The sequence below is a fragment of the Phascolarctos cinereus genome, unplaced genomic scaffold (assembly GCF_003287225.1).
Source record: "Phascolarctos cinereus isolate Bilbo 61053 unplaced genomic scaffold, phaCin_HiC Scaffold_4;HRSCAF=312, whole genome shotgun sequence".
In the NCBI taxonomy this organism is placed as follows: domain Eukaryota; kingdom Metazoa; phylum Chordata; class Mammalia; order Diprotodontia; family Phascolarctidae; genus Phascolarctos; species Phascolarctos cinereus.
In genome coordinates this window covers 534,167,602-534,190,189 of record NW_027555847.1, presented here as the reverse complement: position 1 = coordinate 534,190,189, position 22,588 = coordinate 534,167,602, and the positions used below count along the sequence as shown (strand labels likewise).

The 22,588-nt window shown below is 35.0% G+C and overlaps 1 pseudogene; it reads right to left on the bottom strand.

Annotated features, from left to right (window-relative positions):
• Positions 1 to 18,183: 18,183 nt before the first annotated feature.
• LOC110207761 (cx9C motif-containing protein 4 pseudogene) lies at positions 18,184 to 18,388 on the bottom strand (annotated as a pseudogene).
• Between the last annotated feature and the right edge of the window lie 4,200 nt (positions 18,389 to 22,588).

Genomic DNA, 22,588 nt, shown 5'->3' with positions numbered 1-22,588 from the left:
ATGTACATGTGTATATGTATATGTATATGTATATACTATGTATGTATATATGTGTATATGTATGTGTGTGTATATATGCATATATATGTATATATGTGTGTATATACTTAGAAATTTGTAAGTAGATCTTTGTTTTTCCAATTTCATTTGATTTACATTAGTCTTGCACTAGATTGTAATAACAGGGCTTTGTACAAGCCTAAATAATTTAAAATGCCAACACCTGTGTGGATGACACCAGAGATTTTCTTCTGTAAAAAAACATGTTGTGCTTCCTTAACATGTGGATAGGAACAGGCTCTCTCTACTGGCTACACAACCAGAACTGGCTGTATTTTGTAAAATATCTAACTGGGAGAGACTTTTTTTTTCTGTTTCCAGCAGGGTCCAGGTAGGTGAATGTCCTATTCCCTGGAAGCTTGACTTTTATGAACAAAGTGACTACTTCCACACTACCCCTTTCCACTGCCACCTCCCTCTCCACCTTTTAAACCATGTGGTCCTGAAAATAAGCTCTAGATACCGGAGGTAGAGTCAAAGAGCTTGAGCCATGGTAAACTTGGAGACAGCATTCTAGGCCAGATATCGATGCCAACCCAGCAGGGAAGCTGGAGGAAAGTGGTGGATTTGGACTTGGAGCTTCTTGGAACTACACTAATTTATGTACTGATGTAGAATAGAAATCTAAAATGGTGGTGAAAGGAGAGATCATGTCCCCACTGTGGGACGGGGGAAAATATTTCTGTCTGTTCTGACTGTATCTTTGAAGTAAATATTCCTTTGTAAAAGCTATCTGACTATCAGATTGTTAAATGGAACCAAGATACATTGAACCACCAGCTTTCTACTACTAATGAGCAATAGGAAATAAGCCTGTGACAATAGATTGTGAAAAGCTTTCAAAAGCAAAGGAGTTCTATAAATCAATCTTAGAGACAAGAAGGAGCCAGTAGGAGTTGGTGAGCAGGGGTAAGACCTGTATTTTAGGAATATCACTTTGGTAGCTATATGAAAGATTAATTCATGGGGATGGAGACTTGGGGTAGGGCAAACAATTAGGAAGCTATTGAAGTAGTCTAGGCAAGAGATGATGACAGTCATTATTAGCTTGGTGCATGTGTGAGTAGAGAAAAAGGAATGGATATAAGAAGTATGATAGAGTTAGAAAGAACAAGATTTTTTTAAATGAATAGCATGTTGTGCATAGCAGATTAATAGTTTCATGAACAATCATCTTTCTTTATTGTACTATGTTATGGAAATGCTAGTTTTATTCCATAAATTAAAAATAAAAATAAAAAGATTTGACAATTTATTGGAAATGTGAGGCAAAGATAATAGGATCACAGATCTAGAGCTGATAATGACATTAGAAACAATCCATAATAGTAATAATAATAAACTAGCAATTAATAATAATAACTAACATTTATATAGTAGTTTTGTGACATGCACTGTGCTAAGTACTTTATAATAATTATCTCATTTGGTCCTCACAATAACCCTGGGATGTAGGTGCTATTATTATCCCCATTTTCACAAATGAGGAAACTGAGGCAAAAAGAGATTAAGTGATTTGCCCAGGGTCAACAGCTTGTAAGTGTCTGAGGCAAGATTTGAACTTCTCTTCTTGATATAATACAATCTCTTCATTTTACAGATGAGGAACTAAAGCCTAGAGGTTAAGTGACTTGCTCAAGATCACAGAAGTATTAATTGGTAGAACCAAGATCTGAACTCAGTTCTATTGACTACAAAATCCCATGCTTTTTACATAGTACCATGTTACATTCTGAGCAGAAAGAAGAGTTGAGCATCATTCTTAGTTTGTGAATCTGTAAAACTAGAGAGATGGTATTGTTTTGAAAAAAATGTTTTAAAAGTTTTGAAAACTGGAGTATTTTATAAAGAATCTAGTTAATCTTTTTTTTTTTACATTTATTTTTAGATAGCAGATGAATATAAAGTTCAAAATAGTCAGGAGGTAGAAACAGAACTTAGAAAAGGGAGTAGGTCTGGATATTTAGCTCTGGGAGTCATCTGCATATAAATTATTATCAAGTTAATGGGATCTGATGAGGCCATTAAAAAAATGTATTTAGAGAAGTGAATATGGCCCAGGAAAGAGCCACAACTAGGGATTAAAACATGGATGATAATTTTCCAGCAAAGAAAATTGAGAACCAGGTAAACAGGTTGGAATAGAATACAGAAAAAACAGTGCCAAGAGCATCTGGTGGGGGGGGGAGAAGGAGGAGAGTCAAATACTGCAAAGAAGTCAAGAATGGGGAATGATGAAAAGCTCTCAGTTTTGGCAAATAAGAGATCATTGGTAGCCTTGGAGAGATTAGGTTCAGTTGAGTGTTCAATGAATGGGGACAAGAAAGTGGAAGACGGAGACATAAAACAGATATACTACCTGGGCACTAAAACAACATTTCCTTACTATAAGTATTGTGTGAATATCAAATTATCAGAAATCATTAAAGATAAGCATATACAACTTTGTATATGCAAAAGAGGATTACCCTTCAAACTCATTACTCTGGGATTCTCTAAACTTTCCATAAAATAATACTCAGAAGCTCAAAAAGTTTTGGAGTATTTCATTTAGAACCTTGTAATGGGTCTGATTATGAAACATATTAGAAAAGAGTTTTCATTCTTTTATTGACAGTTTTTTAAAGAGTCAAACATTATATTAACCAACTTAAGCATCAACCATATTAAGTTGTTTGGGCTCTGAAAGGGGTGGGATTTTTTGGGGCTACTTACAAAAAAAATGGAATTCATCCTAAATGAATGAAGATTTGTCACCTTCAAGGATAATCTAAAGGAGGAGTTCTACATTTGGGACCCAAAGACTGCTAAGGGATCCATGGATAGATTCCAGGGTATCTGTGTATTGGATGGTAAATTTTTAATTTCATCTTAATTTCAATATACTTGGTTTCCTTTTTAATCTATGTTTAATTTGTGCATTTAGAAACATCATTCTGAGGAGTCTATAGCCTTCACTAGACTGTCAAGAGTTCCAGGACAAAAACTCATTAAGAAACATTGAGACTATAAAGGATGTACTACAAACATTGAAGTAAATTCAAAGAGATGTGTTCCTAAAATCTTTTGAACAATTCCAGTAGGGTTGAACCAAATGCACATCTTCCTCAAATGTTACCTCCGATGGAGATGTTAGTCCCATATCACATTTATGTAGGCCACTGTAAGTAGCAAGACCTTTTGTGGTATAAGCCAACTACAGGAAGAAAGGTGGCAGAGCAAGAAATAGGGCTGATCAAAATAGGAAATGGCCTTATCTATTTCAGAAAGGTATTAAAGTTTGAGGATGTTTGTGGTAACGATGAGAAGAATGTGAGCTCATGGAAGCCTAGACAAAAAAAAAATTGGTGAAAGATTACATTGACTTAGACTGAAATAAGTTTCTAGTTTTTTTTAAATGAAGGTATTTGAAGTTAAAATGAAATCTATGACCATCTATGATAGAAATATTTTAGAATACAAACATAGGAAAAATTTTATATTATTCCAGTAATAATTTATTATTTCACTATGACTAATGACAAACTTATGGACAGGGAATAATTTGTAGATAATTAAAAGCTAATTTCTTTTTAGCTAGCAAGTTTCATGTCTTTATCCTTATATCACATGTGTGTCTACATATACATATACATATATGTTAAATTCTTTATGGAGATGAGCAATAAAATAAAAGGTCAGAATCAACACAATCTCACAATGCAAATATTAAGGTGGTAAATTTGGAATACATTAAAATATCTTTATTCTCTGTCAAATTATATGTTCTAATAGACTTTTACATAGCTGAATATAAAATATTTTGGAAAAATATTTTCATTATTTTTTTAGTGTGGCAGTCATATATGGAAGAATTTTCATTTAAGTGCTTTGCAATGGTTAAACTGTTCTAGTTCAATGCATTTATTCTTAGAATGTGCTCAGGAGAATCACATTACTGTAGTATAATATGGTGTCTTACAAATAGTATGTGATCATGCATAGAGGAGCCTAATGGCTTCAGAATAGAGACTGTCAAATTTTAAGCGGGGAAAACCCATTTAACTGCAGACATTCAAACCTTAGTGAATTTTGTGACGAGCATTTAGTTTGTCACCTGAGTCATTGCATAAGTGTTTTATCCATGAAACAGCTAATTTTGTCATCAGTTATGATGTAGGGATGCTTGCCAATTTAGCCATCTGGAATTCAAAAGGATATTTTTAGTGAAAATTCATCTAAGTTTTCAGTTTAGCCAATACAATTGGCATTTTTCTTCTGCTGCTTGAAAGGAAATGTCTTTGGTCCTCACTATAGATTCTCTCTCCCCTTGGGGTAGAGTGGATATTAGGTTATTTAATAAAGCAAGTATAAGATTTTATTCTTTACCAAATACCTTGGCATTTGTAAGGCCAAAGTTTAAGTACTTGGCCTTTCATTATATCCCTGGGAAGATTATTTGGTAATTAATATAGCTTTTCTGATAGGTTCAAAATTTCCATTATTTGTTTTTTTTCCTTCCCTCTTTTTTATTCCAATAAATCAATTTATTTGCTCATAATTTTTTCCATAAAAGAAAACAAATTTAGAGAAAACTTATCTTTAGTACAAAATTAATTTAAATTTCATGATTTTGAGTATTGAACTTGAGGAGGGAACTGGATTCAAGTGTGAATTCTAATACTTATCACTTATGTAACTGACCATACTGCTTGCCCCCTACATGCTTCAAAATGAGGAAATACTACTATTCTGCTGCTCACAGGATTGTTGATTGAAAAATACTTTATAAATAACATTAAAATTCTACAGAATTATAAATTTAGAACTGGAAGTAATCTTAGTGGCTGAGTCTAACCCCCTCACTTTACAGATAAAGAAACTGAGTCAGAGAGATTAGATTACATTCACTGAGTCACACAGCTAATAAGTATTTGAGATGTGATATGAAATTGATCTTTTTGACTCAAAATCCAGCATACTATAAAATACCACTTTGCTCTTAATGTGAATGCATTATTATTGAGGCAGCCTTATAGATAGGCTAGAATGTGGAAAATGGAATTAAGAAGACTTGTTTCTTATTTAGTATTAGTCAAATATTTAGTAGCTGTATGACCCTGGGCAAGGAATTTAATTACTATGTGTTTCATTTTGCTTGTGTGAAAAAAGAGGAGTTGGATTATATGCCATTTAAAATTATTTCCAGTTTTAAATCTATGATCTCATGGAATCTTACTACATGTTATACTACTATATTACTATACATTCTATACTTATCTTATAGGTTGTTTTGAAAATGAAATGAAATAACCTGTCAGGTTCTTTAAGTCATTAAAGCACTTTATACATGGCATTTATCATTGGTAGTACTACACAAAATATATCTGGATCCTTCGGTTCTTCCTAAGATCTTTTCCTAAGTATCTTCTTGAACCAATGACACAATACAGACCAAACAGAATTCCTTTCTGATTTAAGAAATATTAATAACCAGAAAAATAGATTTTTCAGAGGCCTAGATTATTTTTACAAGTTATTTAAATCCTCAGCACTTAGTACAGTTCCTGGTACATAGTAAGTACTAAATAAAGACTGATGAATTGATTGTTAATCTAATTTTACAACTGAAAATTGCCTTAGAGATTTTGATTGCTAAGAAAATTCTAAAAAGCCTTACTTTTAAAAAAAAAAGGTCCAAAAGTAGTCTTAAACATTACAAGAGTTCAAAAAATATTTTGTATAAATTATGTGAAAGAGAAAAGATTAATAATTAATTATACCAAAATGGGGAGAATCTTAGAAAACAGTTATTTAAAGTTTGTGTATTTGAATATACTTTAAAAATCACATGTAGCTAGTTTTCATGTTGTTAGAAGTAGTGTTTATCATAGAACATTCAGAATAAGCTTTCTTGTCACATTAAATGCTGTACTAATATTTTTCACAGGCATTCTATGTGAAATCTCAAGAGAAAGAATCTTCCCTCTCTTTTGAAAATACCAAAGGACTGTTTACAAAAGAAAATAGACCAAAAAAAAAAATAAAACTTATCTTAAGATTGAGGCTTTTGTTCAGTCCAGTGAGTAACAGTGAAATGTGCAAACCCATCAATTATTCATCTGTGTCAAGCACTTTGTTTGTGTGTGAGTATGAATTTCTATAATGCCATCACCCTTGATGTTTCAGTGATTAAGGCTCTTTCATGCTGCTATGCCAGCAGGGTTTTCAAAGTATACATTTGCCAATAAATCTTCAGGTGGCTTAAAAGAATGTGGGTACTAAACCATTACTAAAGATGGATTCTACTCATTCTATTTATCATTGTGTTTTACTCTCATTTCTCCTTCTATACCTGAACTCTTAAGGCTGGAAACAATTTTTCTTGAGGTTACTTTCTAGATACATAATGGCAGCTATTTGGGATTAATTCTCATTTTGGAATTTAGGAAGGAACAGGTTCATTGTTTGCAGATGACAGTAGATTGGGTAAGAGGTGGGAAGGGTAAGGAGAGTAATAGCTAGCATTTTATAGGATTAGATGAGAATTCAAAATGAGTTTTAGAACTTGATTGTCAGCAATACACCAAATGAACTTCAGCAAAAATGGCTATATAGACATTTTGGTAAATAAAAACTGATAACACCTGTCTACATATATTTAATTTATAAGAATAGATTGGGGTGTGTGTGCATGTGCAAGTGTGTGAGTGTGTGTGTGTAAAAAGAAAAAACTGGTAAAGGGTCATATTCACTGAACTGTTATAGAATAGAAGGGAGCAATATACTTCAACAATTTAAAAGAGTATAGATTTTATTTGCATTGGTATCTGCACCAGGGACACAGATTGTAGACTAGCTTCCTTAGATGTTGTCTCACAATACTGATTAATATTATTATAGTATTAGTTATAATAATTTTATTTTGAGTACATAAAAGTCACTTTGTCCTCCTGTGCAATAGTTTAAAGAACATTAAATATGTAATAATAATAATAACACTAATAATAATAACATAATAGTGTATTGCTACTATTCTATATTTAAGTATTATTTTCTTCATTATTTTTGTGCCTTCTTTACCAAACTGCTGACTCTTTTTTCATGATTTTCTTGCATTACTGTAATTTCTTTTCCAAATTTTTCCTTAAGCTCTCTTAACTTGACCTTTAAAACTCTTTTTGAACTCTTCTAGGGCCTGAGACAAATTCATATTTTTCCTTGTAACCAGGGAATAGTAGGGTTCCAGGCTTCAGGGTTTTTGTGCAGATGCTTTCAGAGCTACTTTTGGGGGTCTGTAAGCTTTTATTTCTTCCAAGGTGGTATGATCTAAGGAGTGCTATGTTTACTACTTTCCTGGCCCATGTTCTAGTCTGTGAGTGATCACAAACACTCTTTGTGACCTGATACTGTGACCAGGTTCCCAGCTTCCCTGCAGCCACAAGCTTTGGTCGGTTAGTGCTATTCTGCACCCTTGTTTTGTGACCCAGGACCATGAATCATATCTCAGTTTCAGTAATACAAGAGTCCTACACCCAATGCCACCAAAAAGACTCCTGTGATATCCTTCTGACTAATTGTCTGATCATTTACCTTCGGGATTAAGAGTTCTGGAAGCAGCAGCAGTCTCTCCCTGATCCAGTTGCCCCCAAGGCCTGCTGCTCATTTCCTATGGCATGGCCTGTGCTGGCATAGCCTGAACTGGAGTGCCTTCCATTTTCATCCCTGTGAAATAGACCTTTATCATCGACTTTCTAAATTGTCTTGGGCTGAAAATTGTCTCACCCCATCTTTTTATGGATCCTACCACTCCAGAATGTATTTGGAGATGCTGTTTAAAGTTGTTAATAAAGTTCTAATTTCTTTGCAAAATTGGAAAGTAGTAGGTGTGGATATGATCCAGAATTATTACCTCAAACTTTCACAATGGAGACATCATTTACTAGCAAAGAACTATACAAACTTCCTTTCTGACACAAACATTATCATACTTTTCTTTTTAACTGAAGGCATCACCCACATATACAGAGAGAGACAGACAGATACAGACATAGAGACAGACAGAGAGACGGCCAGAGGAGAAGAGAGCATGGGAAGGAGAGGGGAGGAGAGGAGAGAGACCCACCCACAGAGGGAAAACAAGTGACCCTTTTCAATATAAACCAATTACATATTTATCTACTTTATATAAAATATTCAGAGCTTGTATGAAAAAAAAAACCAACACAAATGTTCACAAGTAAACAAAGGGGGTGGATATATAGAGCAATTCATTATCTTTTTTTTTTTTATTTTGGAACAAGCCGGCCAAAAATGCCATTGCATTTAGATGGTCATTAAAAATTCTTCCAAAACCTTTGGCTCATTTCCATGTTCATGGTTTGCTCATATATCACATATGCAGAGTGACTCTCAAATTTATACTTTAATTATCTAAAACTGCATAAGAACTTTTGGGACATGCCTATATAAAATGAAATTTAGTGTCTATTTATTTTAATAGGTAGTTTTCTCTTTGCAGAGTTCCCTATGCCAATGTAATTAGATTTCTGTTTATGCCTATTTATGTAATAGTTCATCAAAGTAAGAAAGAAGTAATTCATACAGGATAACAACTTCCTCAGTTTTGGGTATATCTGAGCTCCATCCAACATTAAGTTGACAGGAGCAAAACAATGGTGATAATGGAAATAATAACAAACCAGTAGATCACATTTTTGATGATCTGAATCTAAATTAATTGAGCTATCCTTGGAGCAACATGATTCATTTCCAAGTTCATAAGTTTATAACTGTTGGAAACCTCTCATATCCAGATCACAAAGAGACTTTGGAATAAGAATGTAGTGGAGAAGAGATCTACATGCCATGGCATTTTTAAAGACACATAAAACAACAAATACTTGAAGAATAGTGTTCATTGAGATATATAGATAATCATATAATTTTTATTCATCATATAGTCATGATAATATATCATCTTCTCAGATGCTTTTTAGAAACTATTCCCTAAATCAGGTCCTTAACGTATCTGGAAACAATCAGAATATTTGGATGGGAGTCACATAAATATATAAAGAACTAAGAACTAATCTGTGTAAGAAAAAAAAATAAGGAATAAGATATTTAGTACAGTTAGAAGACCAACTAGATTTAGATAATGGTCATTAAGAGAATATTTCAAGGAATACAATGGATGGCTGTTTTTCATTTCCACCTGTTAACAAAGAAAAGCTAGAGAATTTAAACTGTAATATGAGGAAGTAAAGATGGAGATAGAGAGAAGCTTACTACAAGTAAGGATGATTTAACATTACTGTGGGCTATAGTCATCACTCCAGTATATTTTACTAAAATGATACATTAAAGGTTATCACATGGTCACAACAAAGCTAAATACCTTCACTCTGACATCCTTATTTCCCCCCACTGAAATGTAAAACTTTATACTGGGAATCATGATTTCTGCCACGGTGAGGGTAAGAAGTTTAGTTTCCTAGTTCATTTTGAAGTGACTATTTTGCCAATAACCTTCACCATACCTACAATTATCATACCAGAAAATTATTAAATCCTATAAAATATATTTCCATTGATTACCTCATCTCAGGCACATGTTTAATCAAGGCTCTAATCACCTCTCATTTGAACTATTGTAATAGCCTCCTAATTGTTATCTTTGATCCTAACCTCAAACCTCCCAAATAAGTTTTCCACATAGGTGTATAAATACCCTTTCTAATACAGAGGCCTACCCATGTCAAATCTACCCTGATCAAATCTTGAGTAACTCTATTTTCTCTTGTATGTAATAAAAATATTTTTACCTAGCTTTTAAGACACCTCACAGTCTGCTTCCAAATTAACTTTCTAATATTATTGTGCATCATTTCCCACTTTGTGTGCTCCTCACTCCATTTGAAAAAAGTAGAAATTTCCAAGTCGCATTTTGCATTATTTTATTCCTGTACTTACAAACAAGGAATCCCTAAATTTGAAAATGTACCCTCTTTTTCTCTGCTTGCTTAATTATATATGTCCTTTAAGGTTCACATCAAGTATCGTATACTTCTTAATGCCTTCCCAATCACTCCCAGCTGAATAAATTTCTCCTCTTTAAATATTCTTTAGGGAGCAGAGAAAAATGGCAGAATACAAGCAGTAACTTGCTTGAGCCCTCCTCCAATCCCTTCCAAACACTTGTAAAGAATGGCTCAAAACAAATTCTAGGACAGCAGAACCCACGAAAAGAAAGAGTGAAACAAATTTCTAGCCCAAGACAACCTGGATGGTTGATGGGAAAAGTTTGTTGCACTGAGCTGGGAGAGGAGCACAGTTCAGCATGAGCTACACAGGCAGAGGCCTCAGTTAACCTGGAGTAAGACTCAGGGGAACTGAATCAAGGGGAGCGGTGGTGATTTCCAGACTTCTCAAACCACAAATGCCAAAGACAACTTAGAAGGTCAGTAGGAAAGCTCTGTCAGACCTGGGTGTGAAAGAAGCATAGCCTGGCCCCAGTGCTGGCATAGCCCCACGGCTGTGCCTTCTTCAGGAGGTCTTGGCCCACAGACAGTAGGGGGATCAAGTGGCTGATCAGAGGGGAATTGCAACAATCTTTTTGCTGCTGCTGAGGCAGGATTCTCTTCCTTTACCTGTGCTTAGATCTGGATCACAGTCCTGGATGGAGGTCCTGGGGCGAGGAAGAGTGCTAGTGTGGTGGAGATTGTGGCAATGGGGTACAGAGAATCCTCCTCGCAGTTCCAAGGCAGAAAAGAGTGCTTGTGGTCAGTCATAGACCAGAGCACAGGCCAGGAAAGAAATAAACACCTCACCTTTGATCATACCACCTTAGAAGAACTGAAGATTTACAGGTACCTAGAAGTATCTCTGAAAACAGCTGCACTGGTGGGCAAAGCCAAGATGGTGGAGTAAAAGCAGTGACTTGCTTGAGCTCTCCCCAACCCCTCCAAATACCTATAAAAGTGGCTCTAGACAAATTCTAAGCAGCAGAACTCACAAAAAGGCTGAGTGAAACAAATTTAGAGCCCAAGACAGCCTGGATGGTAGATCAGAAAGGTATATCGGGCAAGGCTGTGGTGAAGAGCACAGTATGGAATAGGCGTGCAGGCAAGACAGACCTCAGTCAACCTTGAGTAGGCCTTGGAGGACTGAATTGTGGGCAGCTGTGGTAATTTGCAGACTTCTCAACCCACAAAAGCCAAAGACAACTTAGAAGGTCAGTGGGAAAAGTCTGTGTCTGCTGTGAGAGAGAGAAGTCTCAGTCCTAGCCCCCAAGCAGTGGCTGCTTCCAGAGCTTCTAGGCCACAGACTGAGGGGGAATCGAGTGGCTGATCAAAGCGGGAATGCAGAGATCTCTCTGATGGTGCAGGATTCTCTAGCTTTGCCCATGCTTGGATCTGGGTCACAGTTCTGGGGCGAGGAGGAGTGCTGGCATGGTAGAGCTTGTAGTGGCAGTGAAGAGCAAATCCTCCTCATAGTTCCAAGACAGAAAAGGGTGCTTGTGGTCACCCATAGACCACAACACAGGACATGAAAGGAGTAAACACCTTCACCTTATCATAGCACCTTGGAAGAACTGAAAATTTACAGGTCCCTAGAAGTATCTCTGAAAACAGCTGCACAAAATGCACACCAGAAGCAGACCCCTACCTTAACAAAGAGTTTATAACTCAAGTAATTGGCTAGGATCATGAGCAAGCAGTGCAAAAAGAGTCAGAGCATAGAATCTTACTTTGGTGACAAAGAAGATCAAAACATACAACCCGAAGAAGACAACAAAGTCAAAACTCCTACATCCAAAGACTCCAAGAAAAATATGAATTGGTCCCAGGCCATGGAAGAGCTCATAAAGGGTTTTGAGAAGCAAGTAAGAGAAGTAGAGAAAAAAAAAAACTGAGAGTGATGCAAGACAATCATGAAAAACAAGTCAACAGCTTGCTAAAGGAGACCCAAAAAATTACTGAAGAAAATAACACCTTAAAAAATAGCCTAACTCAAATGGCAAAACAGGTCCAAAAAGCCAATGAGGAGAATGCCCTCAAAAGCAAAATTGGCCAAATAGAAAAGGAAGTCCAAAAGCTTACTGAAGAAAATACTTCCTTAAAAATGAAAATGGAGCAATGTAAGCCTGTGACTTTATGAGAAAACAAGACATTGTAAAACAAATTCAAAAGAATGAAAAAATAGAAAACAATGTGAAATATCTCATTGGAAAAAACAACTGACCTGGAAAACAGATCCAGGAGAGAGAATTTAAAAAAATATAAGAGTACCTGAAAGCCATGATAAAAAAAGAGCCTAAACATCATCTTTCAAGAAATTATACAGGAAAACTGCCCTGATATTCTAGAACCAGAAGGTAAAATAGAAATTGAAAGAATCCACCGATCACCTCCTTAAAGAGATCCCCAAAGGAAAACTCCTAGAAATATTATATCCAAATTCTAGAATTCCTAGGTCAAGGAGAATATATTGCAAGTGGCCAGAAAGAAACAATTCAAGTATTGTGGAAACACAATCGTGATAACACAAGATGTAGCAGCTTCTACTTTAAGAGACCTGAAGGACTGGAGTGTGATATTCCAGAGGTCAAAGGAGGTGGGATTGCAACCAAGAATCACCTACCCAGCAAAACTGAGTATATTCCTTCAGGGGGGAAATGGATATTCAGTGAAATAGAGGACTTTCAAACATTCTTGATGAAAAGACCAGAACTGAATAGAAAATTAGGCTTTCAAATACAAGAATCAAGAAAAAAACATTAAGAGGTAAACAGGAAAGAGAAATCACAATTGAGTTGTTAAGGTTGAAGTGTTTACATTCCTGCTTGGAAAGATAATATTTGTAACTCATGAGACCTTTGTCAGTATTAGGGTGGGTGGAGGGAAAAAATTATATGTATATGTATGTATGTGTGTGTGTGTGTGTGTATACATATATATGCATATATAGAGTGTGAGAGAGAGAGACAGACAGATAGATGGTAGATAGATAGATAGATAGATAGATAGAGGGCACAGGGTGAGTTGATGATGAAGGGGTGATATCTGGAGAATAAAATTAAGTGGTAAGAGAAGATTATTCTGGGAGAAGGAGAAAGGGAGAGATAGAATGGGGTAAATAATCTCACATAAAACAGACAGAAAAAGGCTTTTACAGTGAAGGGAAATGGGGGAAGGTGAGAGGGAATGAATGAATTTTACTCATCAGATTTGGCTTAAGGAGGGAATAACATACACATTCATTTGTGCATGGAATTCTATTTTACCCTTTAGGAAAATAGGGTGGAAGAGGACAAGAGAGGGGGAGATGTTAGAATGGAGGACAGATTGGGGGAGGGGTTAATCAGAAGCAAACACTTTTGAGAAGGGACAGAGTCAAAGGAGAGAATAGAATCAACAGGGGATGGCATATGGTGAAAGGAAATAAAGTTAGTTTTTCACAACATGACTGTTATGGAACTGTTTTTCATGACTACACATGTATAACCTGTATTGAGTTGCTTGCCTTCTCAGTGAGGGTGGCTGGGAAGGGAGGAAGGGAGAGAATTTAGAACCCAAAGTTTTAAAAATACAAATGTTAAAATTTGTTTTTACATGCAACTGGGAAGTAAGATATACAAGCAATGGGGTATAGAAATCTATCCTGCCTTATAGGAAAATAGAATGAGAAGGGAGTGAGAGAAGGGGGTTGGTAGAAAGAAAGGCAGATTGGGGAAGGGATATTCAGATTGGAAGCCATCTTGAGGTGGGGGGAAGGGAGAGATGGGGATAAATTTTGGAACACAAAATCTTGTGGAAGTGATTGTTAAAAACTAATAATAAATAAATAAATTTAAATGCAAAAATAATATTCTTTAGGAATTACTTTTACTTTTTTCCTTAACCGTTATAATAGGATAACTTTTATTGCATATATTTGGCACAAATGTATGAGCTATATTACAAAAATTGCATTTTACCCTGTTTGAGGGAAAAGATTCATTTTTAATATTTGAAAAGAATCTTTAGCCATTGCTTTGGCCATAGTAAGTGTTTAATAAATGTCTATTAAACTATAAGTGCCTTAAAACAATGGAAAATATTATAGATTTAGATATGAAGGAATTCTGTTTACATCCTAGATTAGGCTCTTATAACATGAATAACTTTGGGCAAATCATTTAAACTCTCTGAACATATCACTTTTCTGATTAGAAAAACTATGGAGTTAGATTACATGAATGTTAATGTACATTCTCACTCTAAATCTGTGATGTCATGAAAATTAGTTAATTAATATAATTCTAACACAATAAATAAAAGGAGAATGATGAGTCCTAGACATTTTAAGTAATTGGCTTAATGAAAGCTTTGGTCATATCATTTGTAAAAACAAACAAATGAACAAGCAAAAACCAAAAATAAAACAGCAAAAAACTTCTATTGAATGTTTTCTGATTGCTGATTGAAATATTTGTACAAAAGTTCTTCAAAATTATCATAAATATATTTATTGGTCTTTCTTCTCTTATAACTTTTGACACTGGAATAAAATTTAGTGTTTTGAAACATAAAACCCTGGGACTTAGAGTAAAACTATCCTCAAAAATCCTTGAATCTCAGAAGGAAGATCTGCACAATTGGACAAGGGGGGAAAAAACCTAGAATAGATAAGAAAAAATTGAATCTGTCTTCTAAGAGTATAAGAATACACACACACACACCCCACACACACGCACACATGCACACACACACACACACATATATATACAAATATTTATAGAGATACACATATATGTGTCTGTGTGTGCACACTCAGACACATACATACACATATACACATACAGTTGTACACACATTTACATATACACATACATACACCCACACACCCATAATGTGCATATATACATACATATGTATACATACACACATGCAAACATATACATACACACATGTATATACATATAAACTCACTCTTTTACCCAAAAAACATTCTCTAGTGAAGAATTAATGGTCTTGAGGCTTATATTGTAAATTTATTTCTATTTGATATCTTCCTTTATTAGAATCTACATTTTTTTTTATGGTAGGGACCACCTTATTTTCTTTGTTTGCATTCTCAGCACTGTGCCTGGCCTTTCACATAGTAGGTATTCAGTACGTGTCCTATCTATTCACTATCTGTCCCTTTTCTGAATATTTCTAGGGCAACTGATGATGCAATTACAATTCTATTTTACAAAGCTCCTGGGAAAATGTCTCCAATATTCTTTTGATCGTGAAGACTGAAGCATTTCAAGATAAAAAGAACAACAACAATGACAACAAAAACCTGCCTTTTTGTAGCAACTCTTGTAAGCTTTCAGGGACTGATGAGATGGCTCCCTGGAAGGAGAGAATTTGAGAATGTAGCTTAGCCTTGTTCAGGAATATAGTACTAAATCTGAGAGATGGATGAGTGAGTACAGGAGGAATACAATCAAGAAGTAGTTTGGCCAGGTAAAAGAACACTAGGATATAAGGCAGAGATTGTTTAATATTCATGGGGAAAAAACAAACAAAAAATGAAACAAAAACCTAATGTGATCAGCATCATGATCTACAATAGACAGGTATGATTATATCTGCTGTACTCCAGGGAATGATCAGTACTGGGCCCTCTCCCTTCTCCCCTCCATCCTTCCCCCCCACCAAAAAAAAAAAGAAACAAACCAGCAATGAAACACAGTGACTGGGGGAAATCTTTCTGTTTTTTCTTCCTCCATCTTTTTTGGTTAGGCTGAAAATGTCCTACCTCTGTCCTTTGTTATCCCCAATGGCATATTGTACACTTTGTTCTCTTTTAATAATTAACTTGTTCACATTGCCTGTAAACATATCCTGACTTGAAAGCAGTTTAAGCATGGAGGGCAGCACTGAGGTGTTTTGTTTTTTTTTTTTTTTTTTTTAAATTTCTGACTATTTACACCAGCAGTACTCTGAAATATTAGAATAGAGCCAATGAGATAATATCCATAAATGCTTATACACATAGCAGGTGCTTAATAAACACCTGTAGAAAAGATGGAAGAAAGGAGAAGTAATAGGAAGGTAACTGAGGAAGGATACAAAAGGGTAGAGTATGGAGTCCAAAAATAAAGTTAGGACTGCTAAAACTCAGAATGAATTGAAGCTGGAACTAGTGAGGATAGATAAGGAAGATAAGAAGGGTTTTGCTTGTTTCTAGTTACATTAGCGAAAATGCAAGATCAAAGAAGATATGATAGCAATGCTTAATAATTACATGATGTCAAAATCAATAGTGATATAATGACAAGTGTTGATTCTAGGGGATTGCTAATGAAATGCATTCTCCTTCTTCCACAAAGAGACAGAGTGAATAATTTGGGATTCAAAAGATTTAACACGCGATCAGACAGATTTGAAGTAAGTTTTTTCCTTGCTTTTTTTCTTAAAAGAAGGATTTTTTTTAGCAGTTGACTGTGTTGGTTATTAGAAAGTAAAAGCAATGCAAAAATCAGAATCCAAAGCAGCAACAAAATATTATAAATACTTAAACTATGAAGGTGTTGTGGGCCTATGCTTTTAAATATCTCCAAAAAATCAACTAATTGTATGTTCTTTAGTTACTGAGCTCTTCAACTCTGTCAGAAATGTCTCTCTAGTTTGATTGACAGTCTGTTGTTTGTGTTTGCCATTTTGGATAGTCACCTACACATGCATTGAAAAACATCTGAGCTTTGATAGCATAAATTGACTTTTCAATTCCTTCTTTTCTTAACATCTTTCTGTAGGAATCTTCAGATTACTCATGGTGCAAAAGTTAAGCCTGCTGTGATAGTGTTTCAAACACATTAAAGCTGTCATCACCACATTTCATCAATGTTGCCCAACCAATTCAGTGATTGCTTACATCCTCTAAATATATAAAATTAATTCAGCTAGCTTCACATGTCTTCCACCGGAAAAAAAACTAGCAGGTCAGTTATCTTGGGGGGTGGGGGGGAGGTGGTTAAGAACAACCATTATTTCAACACCTACATTTATCCAAAAGTAAATTCTTAAGATTAAGATGGAAGTTGAATATACATTGTTCAGGATGAGGAGAGCTTATTTTAGAATCAAGCTTTTCTAAAAGATCATGCAGGAGTCTCATTATCATTTCAATAAATATGCAGAATAGGTCAGTGATACTTCTTTGAAATACCTCCTGTTGATAAAGGTTCATGGCATATATAGCATGTGAAGATTACTTTTTTTTTGCTTGCATCCCAAAAGTTTAATAAGCGTTACATATGTAATATATCAAAATCCATATTATTCTTTTTCTAACCTGTTAATCTCCACTATGAGTGAATTTCTTATTAAAATAATATGCGTTCAACTGGAAGAGAGAAATTAGCTGAAGTCCTGCAGAGAACACAAAGCTTTCCCTCAATCCCTCTCCTACAGACTCTGCATGGATATCCCTTATTATGTTACCATATTAGCTTGATAATAAAAAGAGTATATTATTTCATCTAGTAGTAAAAGTCCATATGACACATATGAACAACACAAGAACAAAGACAAAAGCTTTGCTGAGACTGGGTATAGATTGCTTATTCTCCACCTTTGTGTGAATCTATGGCAAATTTTTTCACAAAGACTGAAGGAGATATTTAAGCATAGTCAATGTGAGGCTGTGGAAACAGTGATCTTAGAGTCAGGAGATAAATGGGATCAACTTCCAATGGTGACAATTATAATTCATATGACTTCACAGATTGCCAAGAAGAAGGCATTGTATAAAATTTTAAGGATGATTATGGTGCTCCTCATCGTCATCAACATCAATATCATCCTTATCATTCTCATCATCATGATGATAACAGAAACCTCTATTTTTTTTTGCGTTTAAAACACGTTTATTTAAACAGGTAATTTTGAAAAACCTTACATTGAAACAAAAACATTTTTGCTTTTAATAAGAAGTTGTTTCAGACTAGATTTTTTTTTTACTATTTTTGTATTCTTTTTCCTAAGTGGCATATCATTGACTAAACCTATAAGTAAATTTCCATTTTGCTTTAGTTGATTACCTGAGAAAACCTATTCAGGAGACCAAAGAAAATCTCCTGGATGAAAAACACAGAGCAGAAATTCATTTGGATGCAGATTTAAGTTTCTGCCTTTCTTCATCTTCCTTCTCAAACCCTGAAGAGACAACATATCTCCCTTTGGGGACCACACACAGCACCTAACCAACTCCTGGATGACAGCCTCACACTTAGACTCCATGTAGCTGTTTCCTTGTAATATTTCTGCATTTTACAGGCTTGCTTCTGGCAGTGATCCTTCTGGGACATATCCATTAAAAGCACTGGGTGGCTGCACTGCTGGATCTGGGCCAAAACACAACCAGAGGAGAGGGAAGCCAAAGCTGGTTGAAAAGGGCAGATACTGAGGAACAGTAACGGTTGCCGCATCTGCCACTCTGTCTAGAGAGAAAAGTTCTGCGGGTTACGACCTGCTGCTCTGTCACTCTGGTGAGTCTATGGTTGTTTCTAATTTTGAATTTCTATTGGTCACAATGTCTCATGAAAATCAGTAAAATTTCTTCAAAGGAAATTAAAGATATTAGAATAGGCAAAGAAGAAACAAATCTATTACTCTTTGCAGATGACATGATGATATACTTAGAGAACCCTAGAGAACCAAGTAAAAAACTACTTGAAATAATAAACAAATTTTAGCAAAGTTGCAGGCTATAAAATAAACACACATAAATCATTAGCATTTCTATATATTACCAACAAAGCCCAACAGCAAGAGATGGAAAGAGAAATTCCATTTAAACTTACTGTAGACATTATCAAATATTTAGGAGTCTACCCACTGAAACAAACCCAGGAGCTCTATGAACAAATTACAAAACACTTTTCCACAAAATAAAATCAGATCTAAATAATTGGAAAAACATCAGTTGCTCATGGGTAGGCCAAGCTAATATAACAAAAATGACAATCTTACCTAAGTTAATTTACTTATTCAGTGCCATACCAATCAAACTACCAAAAAATTATTTTATACAGTTAGAAAAAATAATGAGATTCATTTGGAAGAAGAAAAGGTCCAGAATATCAAAGGAACTAATGAAAAGAAATGCAGGGGAAGGTGGCCTAGCAATTCCAGATCTTAAATTGTATTATAAAGCAGCAATCATCAAAACTGCTTGGTACTGGCTAAGAAATAGAGTGGTGGATCAGTGGAATAGGTTAAATATGCAAGACACTATAGTAACCTATTATTTGATAAACCCAAAGACCCCAGCTTCTGGGATAAGAACCCACTCTTTGAAAAAAACTGCTGGGAAAACTGGAAAAGAGTATGGCAGAAACTAGGCATAGACCCAAATCTCACACCATATACCAAAATAAAGTCAAAATGGGTTCATGACTTAGATATAAAGGCTGATACTATAAGTAAACTGGGAGAACAAGGAATAGTTTACCTATCAGATCTATGGAGAACAGAAGAATTCATGACCAAACAGGAGATAGAGAATATTATGAAAAGCAAAATGGATAATTTTGATTACATTAAATTGAAAAGTTTTTGCACAAAAAAGCCAATGCAACTAAGATTAGAAGGAAGGTAGAAAATTGGGAAAGAATTTTTACAACCAGTCTCTCTGATAAGGCCTCATTTCTAAAATATATAGAGAATTAAGACAAATTTATAAGAATACAAGCCATTCCCCAATTGATAAATGGTCAAAGGATATGAACAGACAGTTCTCAGATGAAGAAATTAAAGCCATCTATGTCATATGAAAAAATGCTCTAAATCACTATTGCTTAAAGAAATGTAAATCAAAACAACTCTGAGGTAACATCACACCTATCAGATTGGCCAACATGACAAAACAGGAAAATGATAAATGTTGGAGAGATGTGGGAAAATTGGAACACTAATACATTGTTGGTGGAGTTGTGAAATGATCCAACCATTTTGGAGAACAATTTGGAACTATGCCCAAAGGGCTATAAAAATGTGCATACCCTTTGATCCAGCAATAGCACTTCTAGGGCTATATCCCAAAGAGATCATACAAATGGGAAAAGGACCCACATGTACAAAAATATTCATAGCAGCTCTTTTTGTGGTGGCAAAGAATTGGAAATTGAGAGGATGCCCATCATTTGGGAAATGGCTGAGCAAGTTGTGGTATATGAATGTAATGGAATACTATTGTGCTATAAGAAATGATGAACAGGCTGACTTCAGAAAACCCTGGAAAGACTGGTACGATCTGATGCTGACTGAAGTGAACAAAACCAAGAGAATGTTGTACACACTAACAGCCATGTTGTGCAATGACTAATATTGATAAACTTAACCCTTCTCAGCATTACAAGGATCTAAGACAACTCCAGAGGCCTCATGACAGAAAATGTTGTCCAAATCCAAAGAAAGAACTATGGAAGTTGAATCGCTATCATTTTTTTCCCCCTTTGATTGAGTTTTGTTTCATCTTTCTGATGGTTCCTCCTATTGGTTTTGATTTTTACTTACAACTTCACCAATGTGAAAATGTTTAATAGAAATGTAAATGTATAGCCTATATCAGATTGTGCACTGTCGGGGAGGGTGGTGGGGAGGAAGGGGGAGAAAAATTTTAAACTGAAAAGCATATGGAAGTGATTATTGATAAGTCAAAATAAATTAATAAAACTTAAAAAAAATCAGTGTGAATTTGCCCACAAGGAAACAAAGAAAGTGAAGGAGACTACAGTAAATAGTGAAATAACCAAATCAGCATAATCTGATCTATGCAGGAATCTACATTGGTACATGTTGCAATCAATATATTTCTGCCTATCGTTTTAAATTAATTTATTTATTCTTAGTTTTCAGCATTCACTTCCATAAGATTTTGAGTTTTAAATTTTCTCCCCTTCCTTCTCCTCCCCCCTCTCCAAGATGTCATGCAATCTGATATAGGCTCTATATATACGTTCATATTAAACATTTTTCAAATTAGTCATGTTGTAAAGAAGAATTAGAAGCAATAGTGGAACCATGAGAAAGAAAACAAAACAAAACAAAACAAACAAAAAAAGAGAGAGCAAGTAGTATGCTTCCATCTTCATCAGACTCCATAGTTTAGACTATGTTCCTCCTCACCCTAGGACCATCACCCATGACTGTGACGTGGATCTCAGCATGGGCAAAGCAACAGAGTCTCATCTCCATGTGAGCAAAAAGATCCCTGCAATCTCAGTCTAAGCAGCTCCTTGAACCCCTTACTTTCTGCAGACTGAAAGCTCTGGAAGGAGCCTCTGCTGTTGTTATTCAGTCACTCCCAAGGCTTGCTCCTGGTTTTCTGAGCCCCACTCTGTGCTGGTGCGGCTTATGCTGGACTATGCTCTCTTAACCTGATGACCTTCCAAGTGGTCTTGGACTGGAAATTTGTTTCCCTCTGTCTTTTTGTGGGTTCTGCTGCTCTAGAATTTGTTCAGAGTCATTTTTAAGGTATGTGGAGGGGTTTGGGGGGGGCTCAGGCTGATCCCTGCTTTTACTTTGCCATTTGGGCTTTGCCTCTAGAAGAAATTAATTCTTTAAAAGTTATAATAGTTTGAATAGAAGCTAATGACTCCTCTATAAGGCAGCAAAACATGGTAAAAAAAAAGTCAGAAATTGGAAAAAAGAAGAAAATTTGATATATCTAATCAGAAAAACAATGACTGGAAAACATATCTATGTGAGATATTTTTAAAATATATTTTATTTATTTAATTAAATGTTTCCCAATTACATGTAAATTTTTAGTAATCATTTTTTAAATATTTTCAGTTCCAAATTCTCTCCCTTCTTCCATTCAAACCTTACTCTTTGAGAAGGCAATCAATTTGATATAAATTATACATGTGAAATCATGCAAAACATTTCCATACTAGGCATATTGGAAATTAAATCACAGATAAAAAATAAAACAAGAAAAATAAAGTAATAAAAAATATGTTTCAATCTTCATTCAGAATTCATCAGTTTTCTCTCTGCAGGCTGATAGAATTTTTGATCATGGGTCTCTTGGAATTGTCTTGGATAATTGTCTTGACCAATATAGCTAAGTCTTTCACAGCTTGTCATTCTTACAATATTGTTGTTACATGTTCAATGTTGATCTAGTTTTGCTCATATCTCCATAGCTGCAAGGATATGGAAAATTATGCAATTCTTTGGGTATACTTCCAAATTGCCTTCCACAGTGGTCGGACTAGTACCCAACTCCACCAAGAGTGCATTAATGTTTCACTTTTTCCACACTGACCCCAGCATTTATCATTTTCTTTTTCTGTCATTTTAGAGAAAAGGAGAGATGTTTAAGAATTATGGAACTACCTGAAACCCATTTAAAAAAGAGATAACATCATCTTTCAAGAAATTATAAAGGAAAACTTCCTGAATATCATAGGAGAGGACAAAGTAGAAATTGAAAGAACCCACCCATCACCTCCTGTAAGGAAAACTTGTAGGAACATTATAGCCAAATTTTAGGCATG